The following is a 12647-nucleotide window of genomic DNA, read 5'->3' as shown; positions in this document are numbered from 1 at the left end:
AAATCGCTAGTGTGATGGTAGGTAAATAAGGTGGTTGAAGGGTAACAAGAGCAATGAAATCTCATGCCTGGGGTGGTTGGGGGTAAAGAATTAGATGGATTGAAGGGTAAGAAAGATAATTTCATTCTCTTTGTTTGTGTCAAACAAAGGAAATCAACTTGATGGTGACCGGTGTGGTGAGAATCTCAAGTGTAGTGGTAGGTAAATAAGGTGGTTGAAGGGTAACAAGGGTAATGAAATCTCGTACTTTAGGGGATGGAGAGTAAGGAATTAGATGGATTGAGGGGTAAGGATGAAATTTCATTCTCTTTGTTTCTGTCAAATAAACCCTAACAAAAGAAATCAATAACTTTATTTCTCTTTTCATTTCTTATAGCCCTCCAGCCAAACGTTAAAGTTTTTCTCTTGGTGATTCACAATATGGTCACTTTAAAAATCATTCCCATAATAGGGTTAAGGTAGGTTTGGATACTACAAACTTAAGGCTTGAATAATAAATAAGTAAAAGGTTAGTTTTTGATAGTTTTTTTTAATATATTTTTAGCACATGAATTCAACAATTACAAAGATTTATTATATCTCCTCCGTTATTTGGTTATGTTGCCCTCATTCGTTCAATTCAACAGTAACATGTTCTACACCAAATTGAAAGATCTGTGAAACATGGTCTCGGTCGGATTGTTCATGCTTAAACAAGAGTTTATTATTTATATTTTATAAACATGATTTGCTGCAAATTATTAAATAACCAACGGAGAGAAGTAATATACACTCATTATTTTTTTTTTTGAGGGAATATACACTCATTATTACTAACACATTTGAATAACTTTTTTTTTTAAGGAAAGGCACTCGAATATAAAGGAGAGAGTTTTCCAGTTTATGAACAATTCAAGGTTATTTTAGTCTTCCTCAACTACTTTTATATGTTAAACCCTAAGACCAAGACTACTTAATTCAATTCAACTCCTCTTCTCTTTCTAACTGCTTCTATATTTTGATCTTCATCTTCCTCCATTATGTAGTTAACTAATCTTCTCCTTTTAAATTATTTTACGCAATTTATTTTCGCAGTACGTTTTTTACTCATTTCAGTACATTTTGTACTGAACTTTCCATTTGGTTACCCCTAACTAAAAAACATCAAATCTAATTCTCTCCCACTCGTCTCCATTGATAACTCTTCAATTCCTCCAAAAATACCCAAATTTATTCAATTATGAATGATAATAAAGCATGTATTCATCTATTATTATTAACTAAATTGATTATTTGTTACTATAATTTTGTATCTTTTGTTAATTAGGGTCTATGTTCAATATAATTAAGGGTTATATTGGTGAGGATGGTGGAGTGTTGGTTTAATTTACTGAGATGTTGCCGGTGAAATGGTCGTTTTTTCGCCGGCGAGAAGGGACGAGAGGGGGTCGCCGACGGCCGTTCGACGGGGGCAGGGATGGGAGGGAGAGATAGATAGGGAGAGGGACAGTGTGTTGCTCTGGGTTGTCGGTGAGAGGCAGGAGCGGGTCGCCGGCGGTGAGGATGTGCAGGAGTAGGTGGCCGGCGCTGATGGTGGTGTTTGTGGTTGATGGGTAGTATAAGTACACTGTAGTACGTGTTTTTCTGTGTGTGTTTTGATTTTTTTTTTTTTTTTTTTTTTTAATTGATGTAGTACATTACTACGTACATCGGAGGAGAATACACTACAGAGTAGAGATATGAGAGAGAAAGTGGTAGGGAAAATGAGGAGGGCATATTTGTCAATATTGTACTGTAATGAGTAAAATGTGTACTGCGAAAATCAGCACCCTTATTTTAACAACTATTATATCTCTCATGCTTCAATCAGAATCAATATGAATTTAATTGATTTTTACCATCACGGTGAGAGAAGCTTCAACGGCAGATGAAACATCAAAAAGTATCATCATCTAGGGGTGAGCAAGTTTAGGTCCGGATCGAAAAAATGGACCGGACCGGACCATTTGGTCTGGACCAAACCCGGACCGAATTTTTTAGGTCCGGTCCTCGGTCCTCATTTTTTGAGTTTTCGGTTTTCGGTCCGGTCCGGACCAAACCCGGATATTTTAGGTCCGGACCAAATGGACCGAATTTTATGTTTCTAAAGACTATAATTAGAATATTATAAACTAAATTACCATTTTATCTTCACAAGACATTATAAATTAATATTGAGTATTTTTTTCTCAAAAACAATCTCTAGTTATTCATCAACATTTAATTTAGTGAAACTTAAATGTAATTATCATACACGAAATAGCGAAAGAATTAGTTCTAGGTCCATTTCGGTCTAAGACCGGACCGGACCGAATATTTCGGGTTTGGTCCGGTCCAAGACCGAAAGTTTTAGGTCCGGTCTTCGGTCCACAAAAAATTTATTTTCGGTCTTCGATCCGGTCCTGTTTGGTCCGGTCCGGTCCGGTCTTGGACCGATGCTCAGCCCCATCAATGGAAAAAAAACTTTGAAGGAGCATGAAATAGTCAATAGAGTTTTTATCGGGATTTAGATTATATAAATAATGGAATCTCATCTTACAAATCTGTTTGAATTAGGTCGTGTTTTTTTTATACTATATTTCCTATAAATTTAAGCTCGAATTCTTTTCATAATAACTCATATTCTTTTCTTAATAACTCGTATTCTTTTCATACATTACAATTTAGTTCAAGCTTATGTTCTTTTTATAATAGCTCACATTCTTCTCATAATAGCTCGTATTCTTATTAGCTCATTTTTTTTAAAAAAATAGCTCGTATTCTTCATGTGCGTACAATTTATGAGTTCATAGACATTTAGTTATGAAATACGATAACGTCTGAAACATTATTTGGTCGTGTTTTTTTGAAAGCACATTACATAAAATTTAACTCGAATTCTTTTTATAGTAACTCATACTCTTTTCTTAATAACTCGTATCTTTTCCATACATTACAACTTAGTTCAAGCTCGTGTTCTTTTCAAAGTACCTCGTATTCTTCTCATAATAGCTCGTATTCTTTTTAACTTGAATTTTTAAGCTCATGTTTTTTTTTGTATATAATAATAACTCGTATTATTCATGTGCGTACTATTTACGAGTTTATAGACATTGAAATATCATATAAGATCAAATTTGGGGGAAAGGGGAACTTTTGCTAAAGAGAGAAATACAGTACGTTAAGTTTTACGTTGTTGAAGTAAAATTTTTAATTTTTTTAATGGGCTATAGATTATTAATCATATATTATATGGACCTGATGTACAATGCTTCTGTACAACAGGATGTATAATTCTATTTGTGAGAGTTTTCTAATACTCTGTAAAAAAGAGTGTAATTGAGTATTTACGTTAAAGAGAGTGCAATTTAAATTCTTCAACAAGTTTTGACTTTTAATTATGAAGAATTGAGTAGAGTATGATAAACATTTGAAAATGAAAGGGCGTTATTGGGTGGCACACAATTTGGACGCGACCTTCCCACATAGAGTGAGTAGGCACCCAATTAAGAATGCATGTGAGAGGGTGACATTCAATTTGGGCGCCATCGGATAGCGCCCTATCACTGTCCTAAACATTTAATTGACAGCTAATAAACATGTTTGGCCATTAAATTTTGACATTTAATTATTGAGAATTGAGTAGAGTATGAACTCCTACCTTGCAAAGATTGAATTTTCGCTTGAAATATTACTTCAAACGTCGGTACAAGAATCATTTAACAGGACTATTTGTTTTTGTTAGAGTTTTTGAAATTGAGAGTCAATTTTTTTTATACGTAAATATTTTTTAGGATGGCTGCACAAAGTCTTTGGTTTGTAGTATCCAAACCTACTTAAAACCCTATTGTGGGAATTATTTTTAAAGTGACTATATTGTGGGAATTAGGGCCGTTAATGAGACGAGATAGTTCGCGAGCAACCCGAGTCCGACTTGGTCAATGCTCGGCTCGGGCTCGGCTCGAGATCTTAACGAGTCAAGTTTTGAGCTAATGTTGGCTCGGCTCGAAAGAGATCGTAAGCGGCTCGAACTTGTCTAATTAGATAAGATATTACTTATATTTTATAAAAATATTTTGTCATGATTATATGTTTGTATCACACCTATAAAAGATATCTCATTGATTTTCCAATATTTGTATATAAAACTTTCGAGCTTTGTTATTGAAAATATTGAGGGGGAGAAAAAAACAAAAATTCAACTATTATATAAGTTAGCAAAGTTAGACAAGATTGGAATGAGCATAGGAGTAAAGGGAAAGAGAGGAAGATTCTTTCGGAGCGGCAGTCAAACGAGGGCGTGAATGCGAGATGCCAGCGGAATGATCGGCCGGACAGAGGCCAACCGAGCGAAGCTCTTTCTTTTGGCCGCGCCGTGGCAGCAGACACGGAAGTTACAGTTTTTGCTGATGATGATCGCCGGGCCCGGCTTGAACTTAGTATTAGAAAGCTCCCGAACAATCTAAGTACTTTCTGAGAATGAGAAGCGGGGGGAGAGGATTCATTTTACTTTCTCTTTTTGGACTCGTTCCAGCTAGAATCGCCCGAAAGAAGCGACGAGGGCTGTCTACGAAGCCCCCCTGTAGTCGTAGTGTGGTAGGTGGTCCTGCGGAGCTTTCGGAGAAGAATTTCACGTTCTTCCTTTCAGTTGAGCTCGCAAGCTTGATAACGAACACAATTTTTTCAAGCCCCGGTAAGCTCGAGATCGGCTCGAGCCCGAGTTTTACTTTATGAGGACAACCGAGCAAGGCCAAGCTCGGGCTCGGCTCGACTCGTTAACACCCCTAGTGGGAATTATTTTGTCTTTCGACATTATTAAGGAAAACACCCTTCTTTTCATTTCAATTATTGACCTTTATTCTCAAATAAATCAAATAATAAATCTAATTCTATTCTTATATCTAAATTAATTGTAAATTTATTAAATTAGGTCGGGTTTTAGAAATTGAAATTATGATTTTGATAGGGAAAGGGTTGGTGGTGGGGCATAGGGTCGGGTGGCAGGGGAGAGGTGAGCCGGTAGGGAGCAAGTGGGGGAGGGACGGGAGGCCGGGAGGTGGTCGCGTAGTGATACGGAGGAAAGCTGCTGACAACTTAAAAGGTCATGGGTAATTCTGGCTTGAGAGAATGTCAATAAGAAGCACTTTAAACTTTGTTCTTTTGGAATGAAATTGTCTGAATTGATCTAAACTAAAGTGACTGGATCTTAACTGAATTAAACTGATCTGAACTAAACTAAACTCAATGGATTTGAAATGAACTGAATTGAACTTATAAAGGGGCGTTTGGTTCACGCGGGTTTGGAATCGGGAATCATACCTGGGTGGTATCGAGTTGGAACTTGATACCTCATACCTTGTGTTTGATTCAATTTTGGGAGTATGAGGTTAGAAATCAATCAAAGTTAAAAAATCTTCAAAATACAATATTTTTAATAATAATTTTTATAATATTATATCATGTAGATAAAATTTAATCAAATAAATATATAAAAAATTTTTTTTACAATTGTTTTTATCACTTTTTAATATTTCTAATTTGATACCATGAGTATTAATTTGATACCATGAGTATTATATCATGTAGAGGAAGAAGGGAGATAATTACGATAAGAATGTCGTCGGGGAGAGAACTCAGCCTGTCGACTCTTTGATTTCTACTTCTTCTATTGTTCCTCTTCGTCCTTCCCATCTTCGCTATGTTGTCACTTGTCAATGGTTTTTAGGGTTTTAAGTGTTATAGCTTTTTCTCTTTGCAATAATTTTCTGTTTTTGCTGCTTCTTTTTTCGAATAATAATTATAATTATGATATAATAATTTAAGGATATTTATATATTTATTCATTATAAATAAGGTAATTACTTAATATACATGCTCAATTATCCGAGCATACAAATTTCCATAAATATTCTTCTCCTTCCAAAAAATGAAAACTAACTTAGGCAGCAAAGGGAAAGTAATTAGAAAGGGTAAGAGGTGGAAAGGTAAGGGATTACCTAAAACTTAACTAGTTGTTTGGTTACATCAAGAAAATAAAGTATGGTGGGTTGTAGTTTGTTTTGGTGTGCGAGTGGTGGTTTAGGTAGGGTGGTTGTGATGGTGGTGGCGTCATGGTGATTGTGGTGGTGGTGGTGGTGGTGGTGCCGGCGATGGTGTCTTGAAGGTGACTGGTGTGGTGGAAATCGCTAGTGTGATGGTAGGTAAATAAGGTGGTTGAAGGGTAACAAGAGCAATGAAATCTCATGCCTGGGGTGGTTGGGGGTAAAGAATTAGATGGATTGAAGGGTAAGAAAGATAATTTCATTCTCTTTGTTTGTGTCAAACAAAGGAAATCAACTTGATGGTGACCGGTGTGGTGAGAATCTCAAGTGTAGTGGTAGGTAAATAAGGTGGTTGAAGGGTAACAAGGGTAATGAAATCTCGTACTTTAGGGGATGGAGAGTAAGGAATTAGATGGATTGAGGGGTAAGGATGAAATTTCATTCTCTTTGTTTCTGTCAAATAAACCCTAACAAAAGAAATCAATAACTTTATTTCTCTTTTCATTTCTTATAGCCCTCCAGCCAAACGTTAAAGTTTTTCTCTTGGTGATTCACAATATGGTCACTTTAAAAATCATTCCCATAATAGGGTTAAGGTAGGTTTGGATACTACAAACTTAAGGCTTGAATAATAAATAAGTAAAAGGTTAGTTTTTGATAGTTTTTTTTAATATATTTTTAGCACATGAATTCAACAACACAAATTCTCATTGAAGACATGACATATCCGTCACAAGCTGAAGACGGATACCATTTTACCTCACAATGTACTCACTTTTTCTCTCTCTGCAACACTATTCATGTGGTCCCCTTTCTCCACTAACCCATTTTGTTACCATTTTATCTCACAAAATATCCGTCACAAATGGTAACCCGTCACAAGGGAGACCAATTGATTCAACAATTACAAAGATTTATTATATCTCCTCCGTTATTTGGTTATGTTGCCCTCATTCGTTCAATTCAACAGTAACATGTTCTACACCAAATTGAAAGATCTGTGAAACATGGTCTCGGTCGGATTGTTCATGCTTAAACAAGAGTTTATTATTTATATTTTATAAACATGATTTGCTGCAAATTATTAAATAACCAACGGAGAGAAGTAATATACACTCATTATTTTTTTTTTTGAGGGAATATACACTCATTATTACTAACACATTTGAATAACTTTTTTTTTTAAGGAAAGGCACTCGAATATAAAGGAGAGAGTTTTCCAGTTTATGAACAATTCAAGGTTATTTTAGTCTTCCTCAACTACTTTTATATGTTAAACCCTAAGACCAAGACTACTTAATTCAATTCAACTCCTCTTCTCTTTCTAACTGCTTCTATATTTTGATCTTCATCTTCCTCCATTATGTAGTTAACTAATCTTCTCCTTTTAAATTATTTTACGCAATTTATTTTCGCAGTACGTTTTTTACTCATTTCAGTACATTTTGTACTGAACTTTCCATTTGGTTACCCCTAACTAAAAAACATCAAACCTAATTCTCTCCCACTCGTCTCCATTGATAACTCTTCAATTCCTCCAAAAATACCCAAATTTATTCAATTATGAATGATAATAAAGCATGTATTCATCTATTATTATTAACTAAATTGATTATTTGTTACTATAATTTTGTATCTTTTGTTAATTAGGGTCTATGTTCAATATAATTAAGGGTTATATTGGTGAGGATGGTGGAGTGTTGGTTTAATTTACTGAGATGTTGCCGGTGAAATGGTCGTTTGCCGCCGGCGAGAAGGACGGCAGAGGGGTCGCCGACGGCCGTTCGACGGGGGCAGGGATGGGAGGGAGAGATAGATAGGGAGAGGGACAGTGTGTTGCTCTGGGTTGTCGGTGAGAGGCAGGAGCGGGTCGCCGGCGGTGAGGATGTGCGAGGAGTAGGTGGCGGCGATGGTGGTGTTTGTGGTTGATGGGTAGTATAAGTACACTGTAGTACGTGTTTTTCTGTGTGTGTTTTGATTTTTTTTTTTTTTTTTTTAATTGATGTAGTACATTACTACGTACATCGGAGGAGAATACACTACAGAGTAGAGATATGAGAGAGAAAGTGGTAGGGAAAATGAGGAGGGCATATTTGTCAATATTGTACTGTAATGAGTAAAATGTGTCTTGCGAAAATCAAGCACCCTTATTTTAACAACTATTATATCTCTCATGCTTCAATCAGAATCAATATGAATTTAATTGATTTTTACCATCACGGTGAGAGAAGCTTCAACGGCAGATGAAACATCAAAAAGTATCATCATCTAGGGGTGAGCAAGTTTAGGTCCGGATCGAAAAAATGGACCGGACCGGACCATTTGGTCTGGACCAAACCCGGACCGAATTTTTTAGGTCCGGTCCTCGGTCCTCATTTTTTGAGTTTTCGGTTTTCGGTCCGGTCCGGACCAAACCCGGATATTTTAGGTCCGGACCAAATGGACCGAATTTTATGTTTCTAAAGACTATAATTAGAATATTATAAACTAAATTACCATTTTATCTTCACAAGACATTATAAATTAATATTGAGTATTTTTTTCTCAAAAACAATCTCTAGTTATTCATCAACATTTAATTTAGTGAAACTTAAATGTAATTATCATACACGAAATAGCGAAAGAATTAGTTCTAGGTCCATTTCGGTCTAAGACCGGACCGGACCGAATATTTCGGGTTTGGTCCGGTCCAAGACCGAAAGTTTTAGGTCCGGTCTTCGGTCCACAAAAAAATTTATTTTCGGTCTTCGATCCGGTCCTGTTTGGTCCGGTCCGGTCCGGTCTTGGACCGATGCTCAGCCCCATCAATGGAAAAAAAACTTTGAAGGAGCATGAAATAGTCAATAGAGTTTTTATCGGGATTTAGATTATATAAATAATGGAATCTCATCTTACAAATCTGTTTGAATTAGGTCGTGTTTTTTTTATACTATATTTCCTATAAATTTAAGCTCGAATTCTTTTCATAATAACTCATATTCTTTTCTTAATAACTCGTATTCTTTTCATACATTACAATTTAGTTCAAGCTTATGTTCTTTTTATAATAGCTCACATTCTTCTCATAATAGCTCGTATTCTTATTAGCTCATTTTTTTTAAAAAAATAGCTCGTATTCTTCATGTGCGTACAATTTATGAGTTCATAGACATTTAGTTATGAAATACGATAACGTCTGAAACATTATTTGGTCGTGTTTTTTTGAAAGCACATTACATAAAATTTAACTCGAATTCTTTTTATAGTAACTCATACTCTTTTCTTAATAACTCGTATCTTTTCCATACATTACAACTTAGTTCAAGCTCGTGTTCTTTTCAAAGTACCTCGTATTCTTCTCATAATAGCTCGTATTCTTTTTAACTTGAATTTTTAAGCTCATGTTTTTTTTTGTATATAATAATAACTCGTATTATTCACGTGCGTACTATTTACGAGTTTATAGACATTGAAATATCATATAAGATCAAATTTGGGGGAAAGGGGAACTTTTGCTAAAGAGAGAAATACAGTACGTTAAGTTTTACGTTGTTGAAGTAAAATTTTTAATTTTTTTAATGGGCTATAGATTATTAATCATATATTATATGGACCTGATGTACAATGCTTCATACAACAGGATGTATAATTCTATTTGTGAGAGTTTTCTAATACTCTGTAAAAAAGAGTGTAATTGAGTATTTACGTTAAAGAGAGTGCAATTTAAATTCTTCAACAAGTTTTGACTTTTAATTATGAAGAATTGAGTAGAGTATGATAAACATTTGAAAATGAAAGGGCGTTATTGGGTGGCACACAATTTGGACGCGACCTTCCCACATAGAGTGAGTAGGCACCCAATTAAGAATGCATGTGAGAGGGTGACATTCAATTTGGGCGCCATCGGATAGCGCCCTATCACTGTCCTAAACATTTAATTGACAGCTAATAAACATGTTTGGCCATTAAATTTTGACATTTAATTATTGAGAATTGAGTAGAGTATGAACTCCTACCTTGCAAAGATTGAATTTTCGCTTGAAATATTACTTCAAACGTCGGTACAAGAATCATTTAACAGGACTATTTGTTTTTGTTAGTGTTTTTGAAATTGAGAGTCAATTTTTTTTATACGTAAATATTTTTTAGGATGGCTGCACAAAGTCTTTGGTTTGTAGTATCCAAACCTACTTAAAACCCTATTGTGGGAATTATTTTTAAAGTGACTATATTGTGGGAATTAGGGCCGTTAATGAGACGAGATAGTTCGCGAGCAACCCGAGTCCGACTTGGTCAATGCTCGGCTCGGGCTCGGCTCGAGATCTTAACGAGTCAAGCTGAGCTAATGTTGGCTCGGCTCGAAAAGATCGTAAGCGGCTCGAACTTGTCTAATTAGATAAGATATTACTTATATTTTATAAAAATATTTTGTCATGATTATATGTTTGTATCACACCTATAAAAGATATCTCATTGATTTTCCAATATTTGTATATAAAACTTTCGAGCTTTGTTATTGAAAATATTGAGGGGGAGAAAAAAACAAAAATTCAACTATTATATAAGTTAGCAAAGTTAGACAAGATTGGAATGAGCATAGGAGTAAAGGGAAAGAGAGGAAGATTCTTTCGGAGCGGCAGTCAAACGAGGGCGTGAATGCGAGATGCCAGCGGAATGATCGGCCGGACAGAGGCCAACCGAGCGAAGCTCTTTCTTTTGGCCGCGCCGTGGCAGCAGACACGGAAGTTCTGATTTTTTTCGATGATGATCGCCGGGCCCGGCTTGAACTTAGTATTAGAAAGCTCCCGAACAATCTAAGTACTTTCTGAGAATGAGAAGCGGGGGGAGAGGATTCATTTTACTTTCTCTTTTTGGACTCGTTCCAGCTAGAATCGCCTGAAAGAAGCGACGAGGGGGCTGTCACGAAGCCCCCCGTAGTCGTAGTGTGGTAGGTGGTCTGCGGAGCTTTCGGAGAAGAATTTCACGTTCTTCCTTTCAGTTGAGCTCGCAAGCTTGATAACGAACACAATTTTTTCAAGCCCCGGTAAGCTCGAGATCGGCTCGAGCCCGAGTTTTACTTTATGAGGACAACCGAGCAAGGCCAAGCTCGGGCTCGGCTCGACTCGTTAACACCCCTAGTGGGAATTATTTTGTCTTTCGACATTATTAAGGAAAACACCCTTCTTTTCATTTCAATTATTGACCTTTATTCTCAAATAAATCAAATAATAAATCTAATTCTATTCTTATATCTAAATTAATTGTAAATTTATTAAATTAGGTCGGGTTTTAGAAATTGAAATTATGATTTTGATAGGGAAAGGGTTGGTGGTGGGGCATAGGGTCGGGTAAGGGGGAGAGGTGAGCGGTAGGGAGCAAGTGGGGGAGGGACGGGAGGCGGGGGAGGTGGTCGCGTAGTGATACGGAGGAAAGTCGCGACAACTTAAAAGGTCATGGGTAATTCGGCTTGAGAGAATGTCAATAAGAAGCACTTTAAACTTTGTTCTTTTGGAATGAAATTGTCTGAATTGATCTAAACTAAAGTGATTTGGATCTTAATCGAATTAAACCGATCGAACTAAACTAAACTCAATGGATTTGAAATGAATCGAATTGAACTTATAAAGGGGCGTTTGGTTCACGCGGGTTTGGAATCGGGAATCATACCTGGGTGGTATCGAGTTGGAACTTGATACCTCATACCTTGTGTTTGATTCAATTTTGGGAGTATGAGGTTAGAAATCAATCAAAGTTAAAAAATCTTCAAAATACAATATTTTTAATAATAATTTTTATAATATTATATCATGTAGATAAAATTTAATCAAATAAATATATAAAAAATTTTTTTTACAATTGTTTTTATCACTTTTTAATATTTCTAATTTGATACCATGAGTATTAATTTGATACCATGAGTATTATATCATGTAGAGGAAGAAGGGAGATAATTACGATAAGAATGTCGTCGGGAGAGAACTCACTGTCGACTCTTTGATTTCTACTTCTTCTATTGTTCCTCTTCGTCCTTCCCATCTTCGCTATGTTGTCACTTGTCAATGGTTTTTAGGGTTTTAAGTGTTATAGCTTTTTCTCTTTGCAATAATTTTTTTTTTTTTTGCTTCTTTTTCGAATAATAATTATAATTATGATATAATAATTTAAGGATATTTATATATTTATTCATTATAAATAAGGTAATTACTTAATATACATGCTCAATTATCCGAGCATACAAATTTCCATAAATATTCTTCTCCTTCCAAAAAATGAAAACTAACTTAGGCAGCAAAGGGAAAGTAATTAGAAAGGGTAAGAGGTGGAAAGGTAAGGGATTACCTAAAACTTAACTAGTTGTTTGGTTACATCAAGAAAATAAAGTATGGTGGGTTGTAGTTTGTTTTGGTGTGCGAGTGGTGGTTTAGGTAGGGTGGTTGTGATGGTGGTGGCGTCATGGTGATTGTGGTGGTGGTGGTGGTGCCGGCGATGGTGTCTTGAAGGTGACTGGTGTGGTGGAAATCGCTAGTGTGATGGTAGGTAAATAAGGTGGTTGAAGGGTAACAAGAGCAATGAAATCTCATGCCTGGGGTGGTTGGGGGTAAAGAATTAGATGGATTGAAGGGTAAGAAA

General features: G+C 35.9%; 1 protein-coding gene across 1 annotated transcript in view; it reads left to right on the top strand.

The window, feature by feature from the left end:
- The window catches only part of LOC141601802 (uncharacterized), a 157420-nt gene that overhangs the window by 27829 nt on the left and 116944 nt on the right, over positions 1 to 12647 (top strand). The gene's annotated exons all lie outside the window — the stretch shown is intronic.

Source organism: Silene latifolia, chromosome 1 (genome assembly GCF_048544455.1).
Source record: "Silene latifolia isolate original U9 population chromosome 1, ASM4854445v1, whole genome shotgun sequence".
In the NCBI taxonomy this organism is placed as follows: Eukaryota; Viridiplantae; Streptophyta; class Magnoliopsida; order Caryophyllales; family Caryophyllaceae; genus Silene; species Silene latifolia.
Note: the sequence above shows the minus strand (reverse complement) of the source record. Positions and strands in the feature narration are given on the sequence as shown.